This window comes from Schistocerca serialis, chromosome 4, assembly GCF_023864345.2.
Source record: "Schistocerca serialis cubense isolate TAMUIC-IGC-003099 chromosome 4, iqSchSeri2.2, whole genome shotgun sequence".
NCBI lineage: Eukaryota > Metazoa > Arthropoda > Insecta > Orthoptera > Acrididae > Schistocerca > Schistocerca serialis.
Window position 1 is genome coordinate 194,782,200 of NC_064641.1, and position 23,921 is coordinate 194,806,120.

The window sequence follows — 23,921 nt, forward strand, 5'->3', positions numbered from 1 at the left end:
GCCATTACGGAAGCGTTAAAATCTTCGCCCGGACAGGGACTCGAACCCTGGACCCTTAGGTTAAAAGCCTAATGCTCTACCGACTGAGCTATCCGGGCTCACGCTTGCTGTGGATGGAGCAGCTGCAGGCAATGTGAATAACTGGAACGCGTGTGTAGGCGTACTACGGTAATTGCTGGCTTCTGGCGCAACTGGCGACTTCACCGACTTGCCACTGACGCTGGTAGCAGCCCAACAGCGGACCAGTGCCTCTTCTCCCTTTACCCCGGTGCTGACAGTAATTGCATCTCGTGCCTGTTTTCCCCGATTACGCTCGGTTGAAGCTCCGGAAGGAGGGCGACAAACGAGGGTTGGAGGGCCAAAACATGGAGGGTCGTGTGCGCAAAAACTTCCCTTCCGGTACCGGGAATCGAACCCGGGCCTCCTGGGTGAAAGCCAGGTATCCTAGCCACTAGACCACACCGGATTTGCTCGATAAACGTCAGATTTACTCCCTCTCCTCTCGCTTTTCGTGCTGAATCCGGACTTAGTGGTGTTCTCTGTTTGCGAGCATATTTGCGCTTGCAGACTGGCATGGCGCACAGCTCGAAACTGACAATTCATTGCAGTTTGCATCATATTTTACTCATAACAGGGGAGGAGAAAGGTCAAAGCTGTACCTTGCCATAGCTGGATGTAAACATTTTGACGCTGAGGCGTGGGCTCCTTGTGGATAACAAACGACAATTCAGTTCGTTCCCTAGCAACAGCAACGCCGTTAATTCAGCCATGATGTACAGCAAATTAAATGCCCCGGGTGAGGATCGAACTCACGACCTTAAGATTATGAGACTTACGCGCTACCCACTGCGCTACCGAGGCACGTTTGCAAGCAACGTCCCAGGAAACTTGGTAAGTCTCGCATATTAGAGATAGACAGTTTGCGCTTTCTCAAGAATCTGTTGTGTTGCTACACGTGCTTTCCCGAATTGCTAGATTAAACTGCTGCCGCGGCTTTTTCAACGGAAAGCAGCACTGCCTGAGGCTACAGTACATCGCCCTTGCGGCACCTGAACACAGCGGCCTGTAGGGCCAGGCTGACGCTAGAGTTCAGAAATAGCACGCGTCCGTCCAAGCACGGTCTCTTGCGTGCTGCGTGTTTGGTTCTTCTCACAGCGAATCCTGCTATACATTCCTGAGGCTGACGCAGCTCAAACGAGCAATCGGCGCGGCAGCATTATAGCGAGAACAGCAAAACGATGCATCGGCCGGGAATCGAACCCGGGCCGCCCGAGTGGTAGGCGAACAACCTACCACTTTTTTAGTTGTTGTTCTCATTTTTTTAGTTGCATTTGTTGGGGGCGGTCGGCCGTGCTTCCCGAGCATATTCCAGAGTAGCTGTCTGCAGGGAAAGTGGGATTGCCACCCAACGACGCCGGATACAGCCGAAAAAAGTGCTACACACGCGGAGTCCCCCACTACACTGCCTTAAAGCGACCGCTCATCACTATCGTGTGAGTAACCTTGCGGCCGCGGCGACGAGTCTTGCCCAAAGACGCAGCGTGCGTGGAGGCGCTGCCCGAACGCGTGTGGATGCACCCTCCTACCTCGTAAAGCGCCTACAGCTACTATCACCGTGGGCCGCTGCCGGCGGGCGGGAAGCCGACACAGCGCGGCGTTACGAGCAGCGGCTGTGCGGTGGTGGTGTAATGGTGAGCATAGTTGCCTTCCAAGCAGTTGATCCGGGTTCGATTCCCGGCCACCGCAACGGGCGCAAATTTTTACGTCTGAGTATGTGAGCCACGTGCTGTTACATTAACGTTTTCTTTCCGTCGTTGCTCCACTCCAGGCCATCCTGTAGTATGTCCCGACTTGTCCCGACTTTGCTCGGCTGACGCGAAAGCTGACGCTTGGAATTCGCCCTTATCAAGAGGACAGGCGATATAAACGGCTGTGAGAGGTGAGGTGTAGCGAAGTACAGGCAAACTGCGAAGTTTTGTGCTCCTTCTTCTTAAACAAAAAAATAAAAAAAAAAGAGACGCAGTCGGTAGGACTCGAACCTACGCTCCCAGAGGGAATCTGATTTCTAGTCAGACGCCTTAACCACTCGGCCACGACTGCTCGCAGCCAAAAGTCCCCTCGAATCGTGAAAAATCAAACCGTTCTGCGCAGAATGTTGACAGGAAACGAACTCCGTGCACTGATTGCGGCAGGGCTACCAGCGCTACGAGACGAGCCATTACGGAAGCGTTAAAATCTTCGCCCGGACAGGGACTCGAACCCTGGACCCTTAGGTTAAAAGCCTAATGCTCTACCGACTGAGCTATCCGGGCTCACGCTTGCTGTGGATGGAGCAGCTGCAGGCAATGTGAATAACTGGAACGCGTGTGTAGGCGTACTACGGTAATTGCTGGCTTCTGGCGCAACTGGCGACTTCACCGACTTGCCACTGACGCTGGTAGCAGCCCAACAGCGGACCAGTGCCTCTTCTCCCTTTACCCCGGTGCTGACAGTAATTGCATCTCGTGCCTGTTTTCCCCGATTACGCTCGGTTGAAGCTCCGGAAGGAGGGCGACAAACGAGGGTTGGAGGGCCAAAACATGGAGGGTCGTGTGCGCAAAAACTTCCCTTCCGGTACCGGGAATCGAACCCGGGCCTCCTGGGTGAAAGCCAGGTATCCTAGCCACTAGACCACACCGGATTTGCTCGATAAACGTCAGATTTACTCCCTCTCCTCTCGCTTTTCGTGCTGAATCCGGACTTAGTGGTGTTCTCTGTTTGCGAGCATATTTGCGCTTGCAGACTGGCATGGCGCACAGCTCGAAACTGACAATTCATTGCAGTTTGCATCATATTTTACTCATAACAGGGGAGGAGAAAGGTCAAAGCTGTACCTTGCCATAGCTGGATGTAAACATTTTGACGCTGAGGCGTGGGCTCCTTGTGGATAACAAACGACAATTCAGTTCGTTCCCTAGCAACAGCAACGCCGTTAATTCAGCCATGATGTACAGCAAATTAAATGCCCCGGGTGAGGATCGAACTCACGACCTTAAGATTATGAGACTTACGCGCTACCCACTGCGCTACCGAGGCACGTTTGCAAGCAACGTCCCAGGAAACTTGGTAAGTCTCGCATATTAGAGATAGACAGTTTGCGCTTTCTCAAGAATCTGTTGTGTTGCTACACGTGCTTTCCCGAATTGCTAGATTAAACTGCTGCCGCGGCTTTTTCAACGGAAAGCAGCACTGCCTGAGGCTACAGTACATCGCCCTTGCGGCACCTGAACACAGCGGCCTGTAGGGCCAGGCTGACGCTAGAGTTCAGAAATAGCACGCGTCCGTCCAAGCACGGTCTCTTGCGTGCTGCGTGTTTGGTTCTTCTCACAGCGAATCCTGCTATACATTCCTGAGGCTGACGCAGCTCAAACGAGCAATCGGCGCGGCAGCATTATAGCGAGAACAGCAAAACGATGCATCGGCCGGGAATCGAACCCGGGCCGCCCGAGTGGTAGGCGAACAACCTACCACTTTTTTAGTTGTTGTTCTCATTTTTTTAGTTGCATTTGTTGGGGGCGGTCGGCCGTGCTTCCCGAGCATATTCCAGAGTAGCTGTCTGGAGGGAAAGTGGGATTGCCACCCAACGACGCCGGATACAGCCGAAAAAAGTGCTACACACGCGGAGTCCCCCACTACACTGCCTTAAAGCGACCGCTCATCACTATCGTGTGAGTAACCTTGCGGCCGCGGCGACGAGTCTTGCCCAAAGACGCAGCGTGCGTGGAGGCGCTGCCCGAACGCGTGTGGATGCACCCTCCTACCTCGTAAAGCGCCTACAGCTACTATCACCGTGGGCCGCTGCCGGCGGGCGGGAAGCCGACACAGCGCGGCGTTACGAGCAGCGGCTGTGCGGTGGTGGTGTAATGGTGAGCATAGTTGCCTTCCAAGCAGTTGATCCGGGTTCGATTCCCGGCCACCGCAACGGGCGCAAATTTTTACGTCTGAGTATGTGAGCCACGTGCTGTTACATTAACGTTTTCTTTCCGTCGTTGCTCCACTCCAGGCCATCCTGTAGTATGTCCCGACTTGTCCCGACTTTGCTCGGCTGACGCGAAAGCTGACGCTTGGAATTCGCCCTTATCAAGAGGACAGGCGATATAAACGGCTGTGAGAGGTGAGGTGTAGCGAAGTACAGGCAAACTGCGAAGTTTTGTGCTCCTTCTTCTTAAACAAAAAAATAAAAAAAAAGAGACGCAGTCGGTAGGACTCGAACCTACGCTCCCAGAGGGAATCTGATTTCTAGTCAGACGCCTTAACCACTCGGCCACGACTGCTCGCAGCCAAAAGTCCCCTCGAATCGTGAAAAATCAAACCGTTCTGCGCAGAATGTTGACAGGAAACGAACTCCGTGCACTGATTGCGGCAGGGCTACCAGCGCTACGAGACGAGCCATTACGGAAGCGTTAAAATCTTCGCCCGGACAGGGACTCGAACCCTGGACCCTTAGGTTAAAAGCCTAATGCTCTACCGACTGAGCTATCCGGGCTCACGCTTGCTGTGGATGGAGCAGCTGCAGGCAATGTGAATAACTGGAACGCGTGTGTAGGCGTACTACGGTAATTGCTGGCTTCTGGCGCAACTGGCGACTTCACCGACTTGCCACTGACGCTGGTAGCAGCCCAACAGCGGACCAGTGCCTCTTCTCCCTTTACCCCGGTGCTGACAGTAATTGCATCTCGTGCCTGTTTTCCCCGATTACGCTCGGTTGAAGCTCCGGAAGGAGGGCGACAAACGAGGGTTGGAGGGCCAAAACATGGAGGGTCGTGTGCGCAAAAACTTCCCTTCCGGTACCGGGAATCGAACCCGGGCCTCCTGGGTGAAAGCCAGGTATCCTAGCCACTAGACCACACCGGATTTGCTCGATAAACGTCAGATTTACTCCCTCTCCTCTCGCTTTTCGTGCTGAATCCGGACTTAGTGGTGTTCTCTGTTTGCGAGCATATTTGCGCTTGCAGACTGGCATGGCGCACAGCTCGAAACTGACAATTCATTGCAGTTTGCATCATATTTTACTCATAACAGGGGAGGAGAAAGGTCAAAGCTGTACCTTGCCATAGCTGGATGTAAACATTTTGACGCTGAGGCGTGGGCTCCTTGTGGATAACAAACGACAATTCAGTTCGTTCCCTAGCAACAGCAACGCCGTTAATTCAGCCATGATGTACAGCAAATTAAATGCCCCGGGTGAGGATCGAACTCACGACCTTAAGATTATGAGACTTACGCGCTACCCACTGCGCTACCGAGGCACGTTTGCAAGCAACGTCCCAGGAAACTTGGTAAGTCTCGCATATTAGAGATAGACAGTTTGCGCTTTCTCAAGAATCTGTTGTGTTGCTACACGTGCTTTCCCGAATTGCTAGATTAAACTGCTGCCGCGGCTTTTTCAACGGAAAGCAGCACTGCCTGAGGCTACAGTACATCGCCCTTGCGGCACCTGAACACAGCGGCCTGTAGGGCCAGGCTGACGCTAGAGTTCAGAAATAGCACGCGTCCGTCCAAGCACGGTCTCTTGCGTGCTGCGTGTTTGGTTCTTCTCACAGCGAATCCTGCTATACATTCCTGAGGCTGACGCAGCTCAAACGAGCAATCGGCGCGGCAGCATTATAGCGAGAACAGCAAAACGATGCATCGGCCGGGAATCGAACCCGGGCCGCCCGAGTGGTAGGCGAACAACCTACCACTTTTTTAGTTGTTGTTCTCATTTTTTTAGTTGCATTTGTTGGGGGCGGTCGGCCGTGCTTCCCGAGCATATTCCAGAGTAGCTGTCTGGAGGGAAAGTGGGATTGCCACCCAACGACGCCGGATACAGCCGAAAAAAGTGCTACACACGCGGAGTCCCCCACTACACTGCCTTAAAGCGACCGCTCATCACTATCGTGTGAGTAACCTTGCGGCCGCGGCGACGAGTCTTGCCCAAAGACGCAGCGTGCGTGGAGGCGCTGCCCGAACGCGTGTGGATGCACCCTCCTACCTCGTAAAGCGCCTACAGCTACTATCACCGTGGGCCGCTGCCGGCGGGCGGGAAGCCGACACAGCGCGGCGTTACGAGCAGCGGCTGTGCGGTGGTGGTGTAATGGTGAGCATAGTTGCCTTCCAAGCAGTTGATCCGGGTTCGATTCCCGGCCACCGCAACGGGCGCAAATTTTTACGTCTGAGTATGTGAGCCACGTGCTGTTACATTAACGTTTTCTTTCCGTCGTTGCTCCACTCCAGGCCATCCTGTAGTATGTCCCGACTTGTCCCGACTTTGCTCGGCTGACGCGAAAGCTGACGCTTGGAATTCGCCCTTATCAAGAGGACAGGCGATATAAACGGCTGTGAGAGGTGAGGTGTAGCGAAGTACAGGCAAACTGCGAAGTTTTGTGCTCCTTCTTCTTAAACAAAAAAATAAAAAAAAAGAGACGCAGTCGGTAGGACTCGAACCTACGCTCCCAGAGGGAATCTGATTTCTAGTCAGACGCCTTAACCACTCGGCCACGACTGCTCGCAGCCAAAAGTCCCCTCGAATCGTGAAAAATCAAACCGTTCTGCGCAGAATGTTGACAGGAAACGAACTCCGTGCACTGATTGCGGCAGGGCTACCAGCGCTACGAGACGAGCCATTACGGAAGCGTTAAAATCTTCGCCCGGACAGGGACTCGAACCCTGGACCCTTAGGTTAAAAGCCTAATGCTCTACCGACTGAGCTATCCGGGCTCACGCTTGCTGTGGATGGAGCAGCTGCAGGCAATGTGAATAACTGGAACGCGTGTGTAGGCGTACTACGGTAATTGCTGGCTTCTGGCGCAACTGGCGACTTCACCGACTTGCCACTGACGCTGGTAGCAGCCCAACAGCGGACCAGTGCCTCTTCTCCCTTTACCCCGGTGCTGACAGTAATTGCATCTCGTGCCTGTTTTCCCCGATTACGCTCGGTTGAAGCTCCGGAAGGAGGGCGACAAACGAGGGTTGGAGGGCCAAAACATGGAGGGTCGTGTGCGCAAAAACTTCCCTTCCGGTACCGGGAATCGAACCCGGGCCTCCTGGGTGAAAGCCAGGTATCCTAGCCACTAGACCACACCGGATTTGCTCGATAAACGTCAGATTTACTCCCTCTCCTCTCGCTTTTCGTGCTGAATCCGGACTTAGTGGTGTTCTCTGTTTGCGAGCATATTTGCGCTTGCAGACTGGCATGGCGCACAGCTCGAAACTGACAATTCATTGCAGTTTGCATCATATTTTACTCATAACAGGGGAGGAGAAAGGTCAAAGCTGTACCTTGCCATAGCTGGATGTAAACATTTTGACGCTGAGGCGTGGGCTCCTTGTGGATAACAAACGACAATTCAGTTCGTTCCCTAGCAACAGCAACGCCGTTAATTCAGCCATGATGTACAGCAAATTAAATGCCCCGGGTGAGGATCGAACTCACGACCTTAAGATTATGAGACTTACGCGCTACCCACTGCGCTACCGAGGCACGTTTGCAAGCAACGTCCCAGGAAACTTGGTAAGTCTCGCATATTAGAGATAGACAGTTTGCGCTTTCTCAAGAATCTGTTGTGTTGCTACACGTGCTTTCCCGAATTGCTAGATTAAACTGCTGCCGCGGCTTTTTCAACGGAAAGCAGCACTGCCTGAGGCTACAGTACATCGCCCTTGCGGCACCTGAACACAGCGGCCTGTAGGGCCAGGCTGACGCTAGAGTTCAGAAATAGCACGCGTCCGTCCAAGCACGGTCTCTTGCGTGCTGCGTGTTTGGTTCTTCTCACAGCGAATCCTGCTATACATTCCTGAGGCTGACGCAGCTCAAACGAGCAATCGGCGCGGCAGCATTATAGCGAGAACAGCAAAACGATGCATCGGCCGGGAATCGAACCCGGGCCGCCCGAGTGGTAGGCGAACAACCTACCACTTTTTTAGTTGTTGTTCTCATTTTTTTAGTTGCATTTGTTGGGGGCGGTCGGCCGTGCTTCCCGAGCATATTCCAGAGTAGCTGTCTGGAGGGAAAGTGGGATTGCCACCCAACGACGCCGGATACAGCCGAAAAAAGTGCTACACACGCGGAGTCCCCCACTACACTGCCTTAAAGCGACCGCTCATCACTATCGTGTGAGTAACCTTGCGGCCGCGGCGACGAGTCTTGCCCAAAGACGCAGCGTGCGTGGAGGCGCTGCCCGAACGCGTGTGGATGCACCCTCCTACCTCGTAAAGCGCCTACAGCTACTATCACCGTGGGCCGCTGCCGGCGGGCGGGAAGCCGACACAGCGCGGCGTTACGAGCAGCGGCTGTGCGGTGGTGGTGTAATGGTGAGCATAGTTGCCTTCCAAGCAGTTGATCCGGGTTCGATTCCCGGCCACCGCAACGGGCGCAAATTTTTACGTCTGAGTATGTGAGCCACGTGCTGTTACATTAACGTTTTCTTTCCGTCGTTGCTCCACTCCAGGCCATCCTGTAGTATGTCCCGACTTGTCCCGACTTTGCTCGGCTGACGCGAAAGCTGACGCTTGGAATTCGCCCTTATCAAGAGGACAGGCGATATAAACGGCTGTGAGAGGTGAGGTGTAGCGAAGTACCAAAACGACAGGCAAACTGCGAAGTTTTGTGCTCCTTCTTCTTAAACAAAAAAATAAAAAAAAAAAAGAGACGCAGTCGGTAGGACTCGAACCTACGCTCCCAGAGGGAATCTGATTTCTAGTCAGACGCCTTAACCACTTTTTTTTTTTTTTTTTTTTTTTTTTTTTTTTTTTTTTTTTTTCCTCCTGGGTGAAAGCCAGGTATCCTAGCCACCTTTTTTTTTGTTCTGCCACTTTTTTTAAATTTTTTTTTATGTATTTTTTTTAGTTTTGAAGTTTTTTTAATTTTTTTTTTACTTTGTTTGAAGAGATTTTAAATTTTTTTTTTGTGTTTTTTATTGTTCCTTATCGTTTCGCGTTTGTTTTGACAAATTTTCCAAAAGATTTTTTTTTTTTTTGTGTTCCTTAATCTCTAATCTCTTTGTTCGTTGTATTGTGGTTAGACGTTTGGCTTCTGTCCATCTTCGTTGTTCGTTTTCTTTCTTCGGGTTTGCATTTTTGTTGATTAAAATACACCAAAATATTTATATCGTCGAAAGAACTGCTACTGGGAAGGGAATATTCGTGAAATTCAGACGTTTTCATATGCATCATACCCAGGAGACAAATGAGTGTCTTCGCAGAGAGTATATCCTTCGACTGTAGTACAGGGATGACGAATTGTTGTAACAGATGTCCCACTTGTCCATGTTCTATTACATCCCAAGGACGACGTGAAGAAAATGTTGAAATGTTGACTGATACCGGTGACCATATTGGCTGGTTGTGCGCCAGTGTTGTGTTGAGAGATAGACTTGAAAATCTAAGACATTAGGGGCACTGCCGGACAGAATATAGTTGATAAAATGTCCCACGAGCCATAGGTAACTGTTATGTTTGGCAGCTGGGAAAAGTCGGAAATCTGGGCGCAGAATGTCTTGGATCTGAATCGCATGAGGCGCAGTCCGGTTAAGCACAGCGAGTTTTTTGCGCGTCCAGTTCCAGATGTGCACTTGGTCCTTGCAGACAAACAGATGAGCAATAGTCGCCACCACGTGGCACAAGCCGCAGTAGGGACTCGGTTCAAGATTAATCCTGTGTCGCTTTTCTTGCGTCGGTACAGTTTCAGTGACCACGTCATACCATTTGGAGCGAACATCTGTCGGAAGTGTCGGATTATGAATGTTAGTCCAAACGAGGGACCAATTGCAAGCCGGATACTTCTTTTCCAAGGGGCCAGGCAGTGACGGCCGAAGTAAGTGGCGGTACAGTTGAACTGTCGGCTTCTTGAAAAGCTCGTCGTCGAGATAGCTACTTTCAAGATAATACAGTGCTATATGCTGAAAGTGCGGGCTGACGCGGCCAATGTCCACAGGCGGAGATAAGTTGGGAGGGCGGAACAGCTGATAGAGCCGCTTCGTGACGGTGTCTTCGCTGGCGGTGAGTATACGCCATGAGCGTTTCAGATACAGAGCCAAGGCGTGAATGCCGGGGTTTTTCAAGCCGAGGCCTCCCATATCGCATGGCAAAGCTGTCGTGGTGAAGGAAACCTTAAAAATATTGAGCTTCCAGACGTACCAGGCGGCCGCCGCTAGAAGTGATCTTGCTACTGTGGTTGGCATGGGTAGGACGGCGGCAACAAACTGTAATTTGGAGAGGGCATAAGAATTGACGAAAAATGCTCGCTGCAAACGATCGAGGTGTCGCATATTTTGGTCACGCAGGAGTGCTTTTATCGCCTGAATTTTGGGTATCCAATTTTTGTGAGACATGTCCAGTGGCCGGGCCGTGACGTAGAGACCAAGGTGTTTTCTAGTCTGTACACAGGGCAGCCAAGCGTCGCCCGTGAGCGGTCGTTCCTGACCAAGCGTTAAGACGGCGGATTTATTGACGTTTAACATTGCACCACTATCGCTTTGGAATTCCTCAAGAATGCGCTTCGCTGCGGTGACATCGCGAACGTCATTAAGGAGCACGCTGACATCGTCGGCGTATGCTTGGACCACAGACTTGACACCATAAAACTGGAATCCAGGTAGGCTATGATGTAGGCGGCGCAACAAGGGTTCCATGAGGATCGCATAAAGCGTCGTTGAGAGAGGGCAGCCTTGCTTGATACCCCGTGAGAGCTGGATGTACTCCGTCAATGTATTATTGATCAGGAACCGTGTACGGGTACCACGGATACAGTTGTTGATGAGGTGGATAAAATTAAGACTGAAGCCCATAGTTTCCATCACGCTACTGAGATAACGATAGTCAGCCCGATCGTAAGCCTTGTCAAAATCGAGAAATGCTATGGCCATAGGAGTGTGGGTGGCCCAGGTGAGGGACACGAGATCCCGATACAGCGCCAAAATGGTGGACAATGAGCGACCACGTATCGCACTCATTTGGTATGGTCCCAGAAGATCGGGTAACAGCTGCCGTAATCGGGCATTGAGGGCGCGCGTCAGAAGTTTAAAGTCCGCATTGAGCAAAGTAATGGGCCGCAGATCTTTGGTGGTGAGCGGCGTCGGCGTCTTAGGTAGTAAAACAGTTAACCCCTCTGTGAAGGCTTGGGGCAGAGCAATCCCACGTAGTATTTCATTGTACATCTCCGTGAGTCCGTCCCCTAATATAGGCCAATATTTGACGTAAAACTCGACAGAGAGCCCGTCCGTGCCCGGAGATTTATTTCGTGGTGCGGCAAGCAGGGCATCCTTTAGTTCTTCGTTGGTAAAGGGAGCGAGCAAGTCCCGATTGTGGTCGTCGGTAATGCGGTACGGTGGGTGTCCAGAGTGATACCATTCTCGCACTTTCTCATGTGGTACACCCGCACGGGTGTAAAGTGCGGCAAAGTGGTTGGCAACATGGTTTTTGATGTCGCGGTGTTGGGTATAAAAAGCACCGTCGGCATCTTGCAACTTATGAATAAGTTTCCTGCGCGCCGCATGTAACTGTTGGACGATATGGTGAACAGACGTCTGCTGTTGCGGCAAGTTGGTGAAGTCACGTGCACGAATCTGGTGGCCGATAGCGTTCCGTCCCATCAAGGATGTAATTTTCGCTTGGAGTCTGCGTACGTGCGTGATGTTATTAGGCACCTGATGATAATCTCGGTACAATTCTCGCAGGGCGCAGAAATAGAATTCAGTGATTTCCTTCTCACCGCGCGCGCGAATCCTGGCGTGGTGTCTGAGGCAAGTAATGAGTTTCCTCTTTGCATAAAGCGTCCACCAATCAATCCACGTGGGGTACGTGGGTCTGCGTGATGTTACGGAATGCCAAACCGACCGTATCTCACGCTCTAAAGTGGCGTCTTGTAAGAGGCGACAGTTGAGTTGCCATCGTCCGAAGCCTCTGTAAACCTTCTGCGGCGAGTGATTTAAGACGGTGTGGTAAGCGATATGGTCACTGAAATTAACGGGCCAATATTCGCAAGTTCCCACGTCGGCTAAAAGATCGCGGTGCACATATATGCGATCTAACCTGCTGGAAGACGTCGGCGTAAAGTGAGTAAAGGCAACATCATCTGGGTGTAAGGTCTCCCACGTGTCGACTAACTGCAATTCTGTGACCAGTGTCAGCAGTTCCTGACTGAAGTTAAAATTCGGCGTTTGATCGGATCGGCGCAAAACGCAGTTAAAGTCACCACCCATAATAATACGCAGACGCAAGTCGGTGATTAAAGGCGCTATCTCTCCAGTATAAAACTCCTTCCTCGCCGCTCGCGCGCTGGAACCGGAAGGAGCGTACACATTAAGAAGAAGTACATCATGGAACTGGGCGGCAATGCCCCGTCCTGTAGGTAACATGGACAAACAAGAACATTCAATGCCTTCCCGATACAGAATGATGGTACCGGCCTCCGTTCCTATATTGACAATGGCGTCATAACCGGGGACATCGGCTAGGAGTGGAGTCATAGCTTCCTGTACGAACAGAATATCTATATCAGCGGCCCGTAAATACTGTCGAAGGCTGTGGATTTTTGCTTGAGAGACAATGCGGTTTACATTCAGAGTAGAAATCTTATAAGATTGTCGTGAACGGAGCGATATGGGACGACTGGTCATCTGCAGATGGAAACAGGTAAGATTTTTATCCCTTCAGCAGTCGTCCGCTTCGGAGGTCGAATAAGTCTAGACGTCGCCGTCCGTGGAAGCTGCATTGCGCCGGGGCGTAAGCAGCGTATCACCAGTTGCCATTCGGGAGGACGACGGTTCAATCCCGCGTCCGGCCATCCTGATTTAGGTTTTCCGTGATTTCCCTAAATCACTCCAGGCAAATGCCGGGATGGTTCCTCTGAAAGGGCACGGCCGACTTCCTTCCCTAATCCGATGAGACCGATGACCACGCTGTCTGGTCTCCTTCCCCAAACCAACCAACCAACCAGTTGCCATCGGTTCGTCACGGTCGGGAGTGCCGGCCATATCTTCAGTGTCATCCGCCCAATTGACAACAGACACAGCCGTTGTCGCGCCTGCTGTGGCGGTTCCGGAACCGCATAGCGGGCCGTCACCCTGCGCATCCGGCACTTGGTCCGTCCGCGGTGGTGCACAAGTCTCTGCCCTCCCCGTGTCAAGGTTGGAGACATCATCGTCAATAGTCATGGGTGAGGCCAACGACGGAAGACAATCGTCGGTCCCCGAAGTGTCATCGCAGATCATGCGGCCCGCTTGTTTGGCCTTTTCACGCAAGAGGGGCGCCGATTGGGCTGCCTCAGGACGAGCGATCCGACGTTTCTTGTGTTTTTTCGGGGAGGACCTACCGACGGAGACTTCCGCATTCTCTAAGGGAAGAGGAAGAGCCCCTGTCTCCTGCCGTCTGTCAATATCGGTAGTAGCAGCCTCTACGCCGTCGACCCGAGCTGCCTCACGTGAGGCGTCACGGGGCACCGCGTCTAGTAAGCCAGTGGCCGGCAAAGCTTCCTGAGTGGTAGACATTTCCATAGGTACATCTCCGTCCTCCGTAATATCGGCCACACGAAGTCCCACGTCCACAGCCGGCGCCGTGGGTGTATTTGCACGGACCGCCGCTACATAAGTAGTCGGTAGTATTGTCGGTTGCGTGGGAGTGGCTAGTTCACCCGCAGGCAGCTGTGTTACACGTCGTTGGATGCACTGTGCTCGGACGTGGCCTGTGGAATTACAGCCGGAACATGTACGGGGCTGTCCCTCATACATGATTATCGCCCTATAGCCACAAATCGTTAGGTAGGATGGAATATGCCGTTGCAATTCGATCTTAATTTGCCGCACACCATTCAAGACAGGGTACTTATGGAACGAGGCCCACTTTTCGGCAATGTTACTGATAATTTTGCCGTAGGACTTAAGAGAAGCATTAATTTGTTCGGCCGTGATTTCAAAAGGCAACTCGAAAATTCTGACGGTGCGAATACCAAGACCAGCGTGGACAACAGTCACCTCACCCACATTCCCGTCACTGTGTCGAAATTTATAAGTACCGCCACATGACTCGATGATTTTGTCGCACAATTCTGGGTCACGCAATTTGATATAAACCGTGCTACTAACAATAGACAAATGGATACCAATGATATCGGTGGGGGGTAATTTTACGTCTTCATCAAGAAATCGTTCGACTTCGTAATACTTCGGTCGAGAGAAACTGCCATCAAACATAAACTTCAAAGTATCTTTTCGCTCTGGGTGATCCATGTTAGGTTCTAGTCGTTAACAACAAGATGTAATGCGCGCCGCAACGGCCCTCAACTCACCACGTGCCGCACCGCAAGCCGCAGCTGAGCACGTAAACAACGCTCCAGGCACGTCCGACTGGCACGACGGCCGCACCTCGACTGCGACTCAGCTATGCGGACCCACGCAAGAGCATTATCGTACAGCTGCATGGTGTGCGAGTGATTCGCATGTCGTAATTACTGGCTTACGGCTCCAATGGCGACTTCACCGACTTCCCACTGACGCACCGCTGACGCTAGTTTTCTGTCGTCTTAAAACGATGGACATACCTCCAAGCAGCTGCGAGATCTTAAGAAAAGAAACGCTGCACCACTGCTTTTGCCGCACTCGAGTGATTGAAATTGCGATTCTTAAAAAGAAAATGAGATGTTCGCTCTGTCCATCACTTTCGAGCACATCTGTGTACTCACGATCTCAGCGACGGCTTTCTGCAGTCCCAGCGTCAGTGTCAGTGTGAGGTGAACCGATAGCCAGAGTAAGCAGCGGTCGTCGCGAAAACTCAGTATTCTTAAAACGGAAATTTTCGTCTTGTTGAGAATGGCGTCACTGGTTTGCACCCGCATTCGCCCACACATGTCACATGTGTGCGAAAATGTTTGCTCCTCTTTACGCAAAATCGCACGCAGACGGTAGGATTCGAACCTACGCTCCCAGAGGGAATCTGATTTCGAGTCAGACGCCTTAACCACTCGGCCACGACTGCCGTTAGCGCGGTGTTCTCCGGACACATGCAACTGCTACCGTTTAAAGCACTGTGGTGTCAGAAAACGGCATAGCTGCATTATTTTCTGTAGCGTCTCCACCGCTACCAGACGAATCGCTACCAAAGTATTAAAATTTCCGCCTGGACAGGGACTTGAAACCGGGGCCCTTAGGTTAAAAGCCTAATGCTCTACCGACTGAGCTATCCGAGCTCACACGAGGCTGCAAAACCTCCCACGACGCACAACTATACATTGACTCATGTCCTTTACTGTTGTGCAATCGCTGTATGGGGCCGTTAACAAATAAAACGTCGCCTAAATGCTGTCTACAAACTTATCGCGCTAAGCTCGTAACACACTATCGAAGACTGCTGGCACATGATGCAACAACAAATTGCATCAGTTGTTACGTCTCATACGTTGGAGCAGAGAATTTACGTGTTTTGTCGACACTCACTGGGCAATTGGAAAATTCACAAGCATTTCGAATGCAATGTTTCCCACGCTTTCGCTCATTTCACGGTTCCGTTGAAGACGTTCTTCACCACCTGACACAGAAAAAGGAATGCAGTCGGTAGGATATTTTTAATTCTTTTGCTTCTAGGGGAGTTAGTTGTCTAGTGAGTTCCTCTTATGGCATGCACTAGACAACCAGAACAGCTACAGGAGAGAGTCATTTTTGTTGTCAGCGGTAGTTGCATTATCACAAACGCAGAGTAATTCCATTGGCGTCGCATCAAAACGAATCGGTGCCGAAACCCGGGATCGAACCAGGGACCTTTAGATCTTCAGTCTAACGCTCTCCCAACTGAGCTATTTCGGCTGACGTTGAAGGTTGTCATTTGCATGTGTTCATTAACCTCTGCCTCGTTGCCAATTTCACAGTCACCTTCGTCTGATAAGACACAGGGGCGCTGAAAGGCGAGCAGCCGATGCAGTGAAGTTACACACACATTTCTTCTTCTTCCGTCATCGTAACAAGCAAACATGTCGACTCGATTCGTGTAATATTGACTTCGCTGACGCTAGAAAACCCGTGCTATATCGATGCCAGGGGCAACTCGTGTGCGGAGAACGAGACACAAGAAGGAGTGAGTCTCTCCACCGTATGAGAGGCAGTATCTTGCAGATACACACGGTAAAACATTCGACTTGCGTTAGCTCACACGTCATCGTCTGCAAGCTAAAATGGACACATCTGCACTGCCCAGTGAGGCGACACTTGTACTAACACCTGGTGGACGCCTGTGAGACGCGGAGATGAGCTGCGGCTTCTGGGCGCGACTGTAGCGCTGCGCCCTGGATCAAATAGCACTGCACATTGCTGGTGACCCACGTGTTTAGTAGTGACGCAACTGCTAGGATGCAGCTGAACGTCCGCCATTTGAGAGCGAGAAAATTTTCGCAGTCGGCAGGACTCGAACCTACGCTCCCAGAGGGAATCTGATTTCAAGTCAGACGCCTTAACCACTCGGCCACGACTGCCGGTGGCGGAAGCGACTCCCGACAACTGAAACCGCCATCTTTAGAAGCAATCTGGTGGCAGAAAACGGCGTGGCCTCACTCTTTCCTGTACGGTTTCCATTAGCCGTTACGAAAGTGTATTAATTTTCGCCCAGACAGGGACTTGAACCCAGGTGTATTAATTTTCGCCCAGACAGGGACTTGAACCCAGGACCCTTCGGTTGAAAACCTAACGCTCTACCGACTCAGCTATGCGGACCCACGCAAGAGCATTATCGTACAGCTGCGTGGTGTGCGAGTGATTCGCATGTCGTAATTACTGGCTTACGGCTCCAATGGCGACTTCACAGACTTCCCACTGACGCACCGCTGACGCTAGTTTTCTGCCGTCTTAAAACGATGGACATACCTCCAAGCAGCTGCGAGATCTTAAGAAAAGAAACGCTGCACCACTGCTTTTGCCGCACTCGAGTGATTGAAATTGCGATTCTTAAAAAGAAAATGAGATGTTCGCTCTGTCCATCACTTTCGAGCACATCTGTGTACTCACGATCTCAGCGACGGCTTTCTGCAGTCCCAGCGTCAGTGTCAGTGTGAGGTGAACCGATAGCCAGAGTAAGCAGCGGTCGTCGCGAAAACTCAGTATTCTTAAAACGGAAATTTTCGTCTTGTTGAGAATGGCGTCACTGGTTTGCACCCGCATTCGCCCACACATGTCACATGTGTGCGAAAATGTTTGCTCCTCTTTACGCAAAATCGCACGCAGACGGTAGGATTCGAACCTACGCTCCCAGAGGGAATCTGATTTCGAGTCAGACGCCTTAACCACTCGGCCACGACTGCCGTTAGCGCGGTGTTCTCCGGACACATGCAACTGCTACCGTTTAAAGCACTGTGGTGTCAGAAAACGGCATAGCTGCATTATTTTCTGTAGCGTCTCCACCGCTACCAGACGAATCGCTACCAAAGTATTAAAATTTCCGCCTGGACAGGGACTTGAAACCGGGGCCCTTAGGTTAAAAGCCTAATGCTCTACCGACTGAGCTATCCGAGCTCACACGAGGCTGCAAAACCTCCCACGACGCACAACTATACATTGACTCATGTCCTTTACTGTTGTGCAATCGCTGTATGGGGCCGTTAACAAATAAAACGTCGCCTAAATGCTGTCTACAAACTTATCGCGCTAAGCTCGTAACACACTATCGAAGACTGCTGGCACATGATGCAACAACAAATTGCATCAGTTGTTACGTCTCATACGTTGGAGCAGAGAATTTACGTGTTTTGTCGACACTCACTGGGCAATTGGAAAATTCACAAGCATTTCGAATGCAATGTTTCCCACGCTTTCGCTCATTTCACGGTTCCGTTGAAGACGTTCTTCACCACCTGACACAGAAAAAGGAATGCAGTCGGTAGGATATTTTTAATTCTTTTGCTTCTAGGGGAGTTAGTTGTCTAGTGAGTTCCTCTTATGGCATGCACTAGACAACCAGAACAGCTACAGGAGAGAGTCATTTTTGTTGTCAGCGGTAGTTGCATTATCACAAACGCAGAGTAATTCCATTGGCGTCGCATCAAAACGAATCGGTGCCGAAACCCGGGATCGAACCAGGGACCTTTAGATCTTCAGTCTAACGCTCTCCCAACTGAGCTATTTCGGCTGACGTAGAAGGTTGTCATTTGCATGTGTTCATTAACCTCTGCCTCGTTGCCAATTTCACAGTCACCTTCGTCTGATAAGACACAGGGGCGCTGAAAGGCGAGCAGCCGATGCAGTGAAGTTACACACACATTTCTTCTTCTTCCGTCATCGTAACAAGCAAACATGTCGACTCGATTCGTGTAATATTGACTTCGCTGACGCTAGAAAACCCGTGCTATATCGATGCCAGGGGCAACTCGTGTGCGGAGAACGAGACACAAGAAGGAGTGAGTCTCTCCACCGTATGAGAGGCAGTATCTTGCAGATACACACGGTAAAACATTCGACTTGCGTTAGCTCACACGTCATCGTCTGCAAGCTAAAATGGACACATCTGCACTGCCCAGTGAGGCGACACTTGTACTAACACCTGGTGGACGCCTGTGAGACGCGGAGATGAGCTGCGGCTTCTGGGCGCGACTGTAGCGCTGCGCCCTGGATCAAATAGCACTGCACATTGCTGGTGACCCACGTGTTTAGTAGTGACGCAACTGCTAGGATGCAGCTGAACGTCCGCCATTTGAGAGCGAGAAAATTTTCGCAGTCGGCAGGACTCGAACCTACGCTCCCAGAGGGAATCTGATTTCAAGTCAGACGCCTTAACCACTCGGCCACGACTGCCGGTGGCGGAAGCGACTCCCGACAACTGAAACCGCCATCTTTAGAAGCAATCTGGTGGCAGAAAACGGCGTGGCCTCACTCTTTCCTGTACGGTTTCCATTAGCCGTTACGAAAGTGTATTAATTTTCGCCCAGACAGGGACTTGAACCCAGGTGTATTAATTTTCGCCCAGACAGGGACTTGAACCCAGGACCCTTCGGTTGAAAACCTAACGCTCTACCGACTCAGCTATGCGGACCCACGCAAGAGCATTATCGTACAGCTGCGTGGTGTGCGAGTGATTCGCATGTCGTAATTACTGGCTTACGGCTCCAATGGCGACTTCACAGACTTCCCACTGACGCACCGCTGACGCTAGTTTTCTGCCGTCTTAAAACGATGGACATACCTCCAAGCAGCTGCGAGATCTTAAGAAAAGAAACGCTGCACCACTGCTTTTGCCGCACTCGAGTGATTGAAATTGCGATTCTTAAAAAGAAAATGAGATGTTCGCTCTGTCCATCACTTTCGAGCACATCTGTGTACTCACGATCTCAGCGACGGCTTTCTGCAGTCCCAGCGTCAGTGTCAGTGTGAGGTGAACCGATAGCCAGAGTAAGCAGCGGTCGTCGCGAAAACTCAGTATTCTTAAAACGGAAATTTTCGTCTTGTTGAGAATGGCGTCACTGGTTTGCACCCGCATTCGCCCACACATGTCACATGTGTGCGAAAATGTTTGCTCCTCTTTACGCAAAATCGCACGCAGACGGTAGGATTCGAACCTACGCTCCCAGAGGGAATCTGATTTCGAGTCAGACGCCTTAACCACTCGGCCACGACTGCCGTTAGCGCGGTGTTCTCCGGACACATGCAACTGCTACCGTTTAAAGCACTGTGGTGTCAGAAAACGGCATAGCTGCATTATTTTCTGTAGCGTCTCCACCGCTACCAGACGAATCGCTACCAAAGTATTAAAATTTCCGCCTGGACAGGGACTTGAAACCGGGGCCCTTAGGTTAAAAGCCTAATGCTCTACCGACTGAGCTATCCGAGCTCACACGAGGCTGCAAAACCTCCCACGACGCACAACTATACATTGACTCATGTCCTTTACTGTTGTGCAATCGCTGTATGGGGCCGTTAACAAATAAAACGTCGCCTAAATGCTGTCTACAAACTTATCGCGCTAAGCTCGTAACACACTATCGAAGACTGCTGGCACATGATGCAACAACAAATTGCATCAGTTGTTACGTCTCATACGTTGGAGCAGAGAATTTACGTGTTTTGTCGACACTCACTGGGCAATTGGAAAATTCACAAGCATTTCGAATGCAATGTTTCCCACGCTTTCGCTCATTTCACGGTTCCGTTGAAGACGTTCTTCACCACCTGACACAGAAAAAGGAATGCAGTCGGTAGGATATTTTTAATTCTTTTGCTTCTAGGGGAGTTAGTTGTCTAGTGAGTTCCTCTTATGGCATGCACTAGACAACCAGAACAGCTACAGGAGAGAGTCATTTTTGTTGTCAGCGGTAGTTGCATTATCACAAACGCAGAGTAATTCCATTGGCGTCGCATCAAAACGAATCGGTGCCGAAACCCGGGATCGAACCAGGGACCTTTAGATCTTCAGTCTAACGCTCTCCCAACTGAGCTATTTCGGCTGACGTTGAAGGTTGTCATTTGCATGTGTTCATTAACCTCTGCCTCGTTGCCAATTTCACAGTCACCTTCGTCTGATAAGACACAGGGGCGCTGAAAGGCGAGCAGCCGATGCAGTGAAGTTACACACACATTTCTTCTTCTTCCGTCATCGTAACAAGCAAACATGTCGACTCGATTCGTGTAATATTGACTTCGCTGACGCTAGAAAACCCGTGCTATATCGATGCCAGGGGCAACTCGTGTGCGGAGAACGAGACACAAGAAGGAGTGAGTCTCTCCACCGTATGAGAGGCAGTATCTTGCAGATACACACGGTAAAACATTCGACTTGCGTTAGCTCACACGTCATCGTCTGCAAGCTAAAATGGACACATCTGCACTGCCCAGTGAGGCGACACTTGTACTAACACCTGGTGGACGCCTGTGAGACGCGGAGATGAGCTGCGGCTTCTGGGCGCGACTGTAGCGCTGCGCCCTGGATCAAATAGCACTGCACATTGCTGGTGACCCACGTGTTTAGTAGTGACGCAACTGCTAGGATGCAGCTGAACGTCCGCCATTTGAGAGCGAGAAAATTTTCGCAGTCGGCAGGACTCGAACCTACGCTCCCAGAGGGAATCTGATTTCAAGTCAGACGCCTTAACCACTCGGCCACGACTGCCGGTGGCGGAAGCGACTCCCGACAACTGAAACCGCCATCTTTAGAAGCAATCTGGTGGCAGAAAACGGCGTGGCCTCACTCTTTCCTGTACGGTTTCCATTAGCCGTTACGAAAGTGTATTAATTTTCGCCCAGACAGGGACTTGAACCCAGGTGTATTAATTTTCGCCCAGACAGGGACTTGAACCCAGGACCCTTCGGTTGAAAACCTAACGCTCTACCGACTCAGCTATGCGGACCCACGCAAGAGCATTATCGTACAGCTGCGTGGTGTGCGAGTGATTCGCATGTCGTAATTACTGGCTTACGGCTCCAATGGCGACTTCACAGACTTCCCACTGACGCACCGCTGACGCTAGTTTTCTGCCGTCTTAAAACGATGGACATACCTCCAAGCAGCTGCGAGATCTTAAGAAAAGAAACGCTGCACCACTGCTTTTGCCGCACTCGAGTGATTGAAATTGCGATTCTTAAAAAGAAAATGAGATGTTCGCTCTGTCCATCACTTTCGAGCACATCTGTGTACTCACGATCTCAGCGACGGCTTTCTGCAGTCCCAGCGTCAGTGTCAGTGTGAGGTGAACCGATAGCCAGAGTAAGCAGCGGTCGTCGCGAAAACTCAGTATTCTTAAAACGGAAATTTTCGTCTTGTTGAGAATGGCGTCACTGGTTTGCACCCGCATTCGCCCACACATGTCACATGTGTGCGAAAATGTTTGCTCCTCTTTACGCAAAATCGCACGCAGACGGTAGGATTCGAACCTACGCTCCCAGAGGGAATCTGATTTCGAGTCAGACGCCTTAACCACTCGGCCACGACTGCCGTTAGCGCGGTGTTCTCCGGACACATGCAACTGCTACCGTTTAAAGCACTGTGGTGTCAGAAAACGGCATAGCTGCATTATTTTCTGTAGCGTCTCCACCGCTACCAGACGAATCGCTACCAAAGTATTAAAATTTCCGCCTGGACAGGGACTTGAAACCGGGGCCCTTAGGTTAAAAGCCTAATGCTCTACCGACTGAGCTATCCGAGCTCACACGAGGCTGCAAAACCTCCCACGACGCACAACTATACATTGACTCATGTCCTTTACTGTTGTGCAATCGCTGTATGGGGCCGTTAACAAATAAAACGTCGCCTAAATGCTGTCTACAAACTTATCGCGCTAAGCTCGTAACACACTATCGAAGACTGCTGGCACATGATGCAACAACAAATTGCATCAGTTGTTACGTCTCATACGTTGGAGCAGAGAATTTACGTGTTTTGTCGACACTCACTGGGCAATTGGAAAATTCACAAGCATTTCGAATGCAATGTTTCCCACGCTTTCGCTCATTTCACGGTTCCGTTGAAGACGTTCTTCACCACCTGACACAGAAAAAGGAATGCAGTCGGTAGGATATTTTTAATTCTTTTGCTTCTAGGGGAGTTAGTTGTCTAGTGAGTTCCTCTTATGGCATGCACTAGACAACCAGAACAGCTACAGGAGAGAGTCATTTTTGTTGTCAGCGGTAGTTGCATTATCACAAACGCAGAGTAATTCCATTGGCGTCGCATCAAAACGAATCGGTGCCGAAACCCGGGATCGAACCAGGGACCTTTAGATCTTCAGTCTAACGCTCTCCCAACTGAGCTATTTCGGCTGACGTTGAAGGTTGTCATTTGCATGTGTTCATTAACCTCTGCCTCGTTGCCAATTTCACAGTCACCTTCGTCTGATAAGACACAGGGGCGCTGAAAGGCGAGCAGCCGATGCAGTGAAGTTACACACACATTTCTTCTTCTTCCGTCATCGTAACAAGCAAACATGTCGACTCGATTCGTGTAATATTGACTTCGCTGACGCTAGAAAACCCGTGCTATATCGATGCCAGGGGCAACTCGTGTGCGGAGAACGAGACACAAGAAGGAGTGAGTCTCTCCACCGTATGAGAGGCAGTATCTTGCAGATACACACGGTAAAACATTCGACTTGCGTTAGCTCACACGTCATCGTCTGCAAGCTAAAATGGACACATCTGCACTGCCCAGTGAGGCGACACTTGTACTAACACCTGGTGGACGCCTGTGAGACGCGGAGATGAGCTGCGGCTTCTGGGCGCGACTGTAGCGCTGCGCCCTGGATCAAATAGCACTGCACATTGCTGGTGACCCACGTGTTTAGTAGTGACGCAACTGCTAGGATGCAGCTGAACGTCCGCCATTTGAGAGCGAGAAAATTTTCGCAGTCGGCAGGACTCGAACCTACGCTCCCAGAGGGAATCTGATTTCAAGTCAGACGCCTTAACCACTCGGCCACGACTGCCGGTGGCGGAAGCGACTCCCGACAACTGAAACCGCCATCTTTAGAAGCAATCTGGTGGCAGAAAACGGCGTGGCCTCACTCTTTCCTGTACGGTTTCCATTAGCCGTTACGAAAGTGTATTAATTTTCGCCCAGACAGGGACTTGAACCCAGGTGTATTAATTTTCGCCCAGACAGGGACTTGAACCCAGGACCCTTCGGTTGAAAACCTAACGCTCTACCGACTCAGCTATGCGGACCCACGCAAGAGCATTATCGTACAGCTGCGTGGTGTGCGAGTGATTCGCATGTCGTAATTACTGGCTTACGGCTCCAATGGCGACTTCACAGACTTCCCACTGACGCACCGCTGACGCTAGTTTTCTGCCGTCTTAAAACGATGGACATACCTCCAAGCAGCTGCGAGATCTTAAGAAAAGAAACGCTGCACCACTGCTTTTGCCGCACTCGAGTGATTGAAATTGCGATTCTTAAAAAGAAAATGAGATGTTCGCTCTGTCCATCACTTTCGAGCACATCTGTGT

The 23,921-nt window shown here is 51.0% G+C and overlaps 35 non-coding genes across 35 annotated transcripts; 4 read left to right on the forward strand and 31 right to left on the reverse strand.

Annotated features, from left to right (window-relative positions):
• Positions 1-25: 25 nt before the first annotated feature.
• Positions 26-98, reverse strand: Trnak-uuu (transfer RNA lysine (anticodon UUU)). The gene has a single exon. It is a non-coding gene; the product is annotated as a tRNA-Lys (tRNA).
• A 296-nt stretch (positions 99-394) lies between these two features.
• Positions 395-466, reverse strand: Trnae-uuc (transfer RNA glutamic acid (anticodon UUC)). Its single transcript has one exon. It is a non-coding gene; the product is annotated as a tRNA-Glu (tRNA).
• Positions 467-788: 322 nt separating this feature from the next.
• Trnam-cau (transfer RNA methionine (anticodon CAU)) lies at positions 789-861 on the reverse strand. Its single transcript has one exon. It is a non-coding gene; the product is annotated as a tRNA-Met (tRNA).
• An 813-nt stretch (positions 862-1,674) lies between these two features.
• On the forward strand, positions 1,675-1,746 carry Trnag-ucc (transfer RNA glycine (anticodon UCC)). Its single transcript has one exon. It is a non-coding gene; the product is annotated as a tRNA-Gly (tRNA).
• A 272-nt stretch (positions 1,747-2,018) lies between these two features.
• Trnas-aga (transfer RNA serine (anticodon AGA)) lies at positions 2,019-2,100 on the reverse strand. Its single transcript has one exon. It is a non-coding gene; the product is annotated as a tRNA-Ser (tRNA).
• A 139-nt stretch (positions 2,101-2,239) lies between these two features.
• On the reverse strand, positions 2,240-2,312 carry Trnak-uuu (transfer RNA lysine (anticodon UUU)). The gene has a single exon. It is a non-coding gene; the product is annotated as a tRNA-Lys (tRNA).
• A 296-nt stretch (positions 2,313-2,608) lies between these two features.
• Positions 2,609-2,680, reverse strand: Trnae-uuc (transfer RNA glutamic acid (anticodon UUC)). The gene has a single exon. It is a non-coding gene; the product is annotated as a tRNA-Glu (tRNA).
• Positions 2,681-3,002: 322 nt separating this feature from the next.
• Positions 3,003-3,075, reverse strand: Trnam-cau (transfer RNA methionine (anticodon CAU)). The gene has a single exon. It is a non-coding gene; the product is annotated as a tRNA-Met (tRNA).
• Positions 3,076-3,888: 813 nt separating this feature from the next.
• Positions 3,889-3,960, forward strand: Trnag-ucc (transfer RNA glycine (anticodon UCC)). The gene has a single exon. It is a non-coding gene; the product is annotated as a tRNA-Gly (tRNA).
• A 271-nt stretch (positions 3,961-4,231) lies between these two features.
• Trnas-aga (transfer RNA serine (anticodon AGA)) lies at positions 4,232-4,313 on the reverse strand. Its single transcript has one exon. It is a non-coding gene; the product is annotated as a tRNA-Ser (tRNA).
• A 139-nt stretch (positions 4,314-4,452) lies between these two features.
• Trnak-uuu (transfer RNA lysine (anticodon UUU)) lies at positions 4,453-4,525 on the reverse strand. Its single transcript has one exon. It is a non-coding gene; the product is annotated as a tRNA-Lys (tRNA).
• Positions 4,526-4,821: 296 nt separating this feature from the next.
• On the reverse strand, positions 4,822-4,893 carry Trnae-uuc (transfer RNA glutamic acid (anticodon UUC)). Its single transcript has one exon. It is a non-coding gene; the product is annotated as a tRNA-Glu (tRNA).
• Positions 4,894-5,215: 322 nt separating this feature from the next.
• On the reverse strand, positions 5,216-5,288 carry Trnam-cau (transfer RNA methionine (anticodon CAU)). Its single transcript has one exon. It is a non-coding gene; the product is annotated as a tRNA-Met (tRNA).
• An 813-nt stretch (positions 5,289-6,101) lies between these two features.
• On the forward strand, positions 6,102-6,173 carry Trnag-ucc (transfer RNA glycine (anticodon UCC)). Its single transcript has one exon. It is a non-coding gene; the product is annotated as a tRNA-Gly (tRNA).
• Positions 6,174-6,444: 271 nt separating this feature from the next.
• On the reverse strand, positions 6,445-6,526 carry Trnas-aga (transfer RNA serine (anticodon AGA)). The gene has a single exon. It is a non-coding gene; the product is annotated as a tRNA-Ser (tRNA).
• A 139-nt stretch (positions 6,527-6,665) lies between these two features.
• Trnak-uuu (transfer RNA lysine (anticodon UUU)) lies at positions 6,666-6,738 on the reverse strand. The gene has a single exon. It is a non-coding gene; the product is annotated as a tRNA-Lys (tRNA).
• A 296-nt stretch (positions 6,739-7,034) lies between these two features.
• Positions 7,035-7,106, reverse strand: Trnae-uuc (transfer RNA glutamic acid (anticodon UUC)). The gene has a single exon. It is a non-coding gene; the product is annotated as a tRNA-Glu (tRNA).
• Positions 7,107-7,428: 322 nt separating this feature from the next.
• On the reverse strand, positions 7,429-7,501 carry Trnam-cau (transfer RNA methionine (anticodon CAU)). Its single transcript has one exon. It is a non-coding gene; the product is annotated as a tRNA-Met (tRNA).
• An 813-nt stretch (positions 7,502-8,314) lies between these two features.
• Trnag-ucc (transfer RNA glycine (anticodon UCC)) lies at positions 8,315-8,386 on the forward strand. Its single transcript has one exon. It is a non-coding gene; the product is annotated as a tRNA-Gly (tRNA).
• Positions 8,387-14,906: 6,520 nt separating this feature from the next.
• Trnas-cga (transfer RNA serine (anticodon CGA)) lies at positions 14,907-14,988 on the reverse strand. Its single transcript has one exon. It is a non-coding gene; the product is annotated as a tRNA-Ser (tRNA).
• Positions 14,989-15,126: 138 nt separating this feature from the next.
• Trnak-uuu (transfer RNA lysine (anticodon UUU)) lies at positions 15,127-15,199 on the reverse strand. The gene has a single exon. It is a non-coding gene; the product is annotated as a tRNA-Lys (tRNA).
• A 540-nt stretch (positions 15,200-15,739) lies between these two features.
• Trnaf-gaa (transfer RNA phenylalanine (anticodon GAA)) lies at positions 15,740-15,812 on the reverse strand. Its single transcript has one exon. It is a non-coding gene; the product is annotated as a tRNA-Phe (tRNA).
• A 580-nt stretch (positions 15,813-16,392) lies between these two features.
• Positions 16,393-16,474, reverse strand: Trnas-uga (transfer RNA serine (anticodon UGA)). The gene has a single exon. It is a non-coding gene; the product is annotated as a tRNA-Ser (tRNA).
• A 740-nt stretch (positions 16,475-17,214) lies between these two features.
• Trnas-cga (transfer RNA serine (anticodon CGA)) lies at positions 17,215-17,296 on the reverse strand. The gene has a single exon. It is a non-coding gene; the product is annotated as a tRNA-Ser (tRNA).
• Positions 17,297-17,434: 138 nt separating this feature from the next.
• Trnak-uuu (transfer RNA lysine (anticodon UUU)) lies at positions 17,435-17,507 on the reverse strand. The gene has a single exon. It is a non-coding gene; the product is annotated as a tRNA-Lys (tRNA).
• Positions 17,508-18,047: 540 nt separating this feature from the next.
• Trnaf-gaa (transfer RNA phenylalanine (anticodon GAA)) lies at positions 18,048-18,120 on the reverse strand. The gene has a single exon. It is a non-coding gene; the product is annotated as a tRNA-Phe (tRNA).
• Positions 18,121-18,700: 580 nt separating this feature from the next.
• On the reverse strand, positions 18,701-18,782 carry Trnas-uga (transfer RNA serine (anticodon UGA)). Its single transcript has one exon. It is a non-coding gene; the product is annotated as a tRNA-Ser (tRNA).
• A 740-nt stretch (positions 18,783-19,522) lies between these two features.
• Trnas-cga (transfer RNA serine (anticodon CGA)) lies at positions 19,523-19,604 on the reverse strand. Its single transcript has one exon. It is a non-coding gene; the product is annotated as a tRNA-Ser (tRNA).
• A 138-nt stretch (positions 19,605-19,742) lies between these two features.
• On the reverse strand, positions 19,743-19,815 carry Trnak-uuu (transfer RNA lysine (anticodon UUU)). The gene has a single exon. It is a non-coding gene; the product is annotated as a tRNA-Lys (tRNA).
• A 540-nt stretch (positions 19,816-20,355) lies between these two features.
• Positions 20,356-20,428, reverse strand: Trnaf-gaa (transfer RNA phenylalanine (anticodon GAA)). The gene has a single exon. It is a non-coding gene; the product is annotated as a tRNA-Phe (tRNA).
• A 580-nt stretch (positions 20,429-21,008) lies between these two features.
• Positions 21,009-21,090, reverse strand: Trnas-uga (transfer RNA serine (anticodon UGA)). The gene has a single exon. It is a non-coding gene; the product is annotated as a tRNA-Ser (tRNA).
• A 740-nt stretch (positions 21,091-21,830) lies between these two features.
• Positions 21,831-21,912, reverse strand: Trnas-cga (transfer RNA serine (anticodon CGA)). Its single transcript has one exon. It is a non-coding gene; the product is annotated as a tRNA-Ser (tRNA).
• A 138-nt stretch (positions 21,913-22,050) lies between these two features.
• On the reverse strand, positions 22,051-22,123 carry Trnak-uuu (transfer RNA lysine (anticodon UUU)). Its single transcript has one exon. It is a non-coding gene; the product is annotated as a tRNA-Lys (tRNA).
• A 540-nt stretch (positions 22,124-22,663) lies between these two features.
• Trnaf-gaa (transfer RNA phenylalanine (anticodon GAA)) lies at positions 22,664-22,736 on the reverse strand. The gene has a single exon. It is a non-coding gene; the product is annotated as a tRNA-Phe (tRNA).
• Positions 22,737-23,316: 580 nt separating this feature from the next.
• Trnas-uga (transfer RNA serine (anticodon UGA)) lies at positions 23,317-23,398 on the reverse strand. The gene has a single exon. It is a non-coding gene; the product is annotated as a tRNA-Ser (tRNA).
• Between the last annotated feature and the right edge of the window lie 523 nt (positions 23,399-23,921).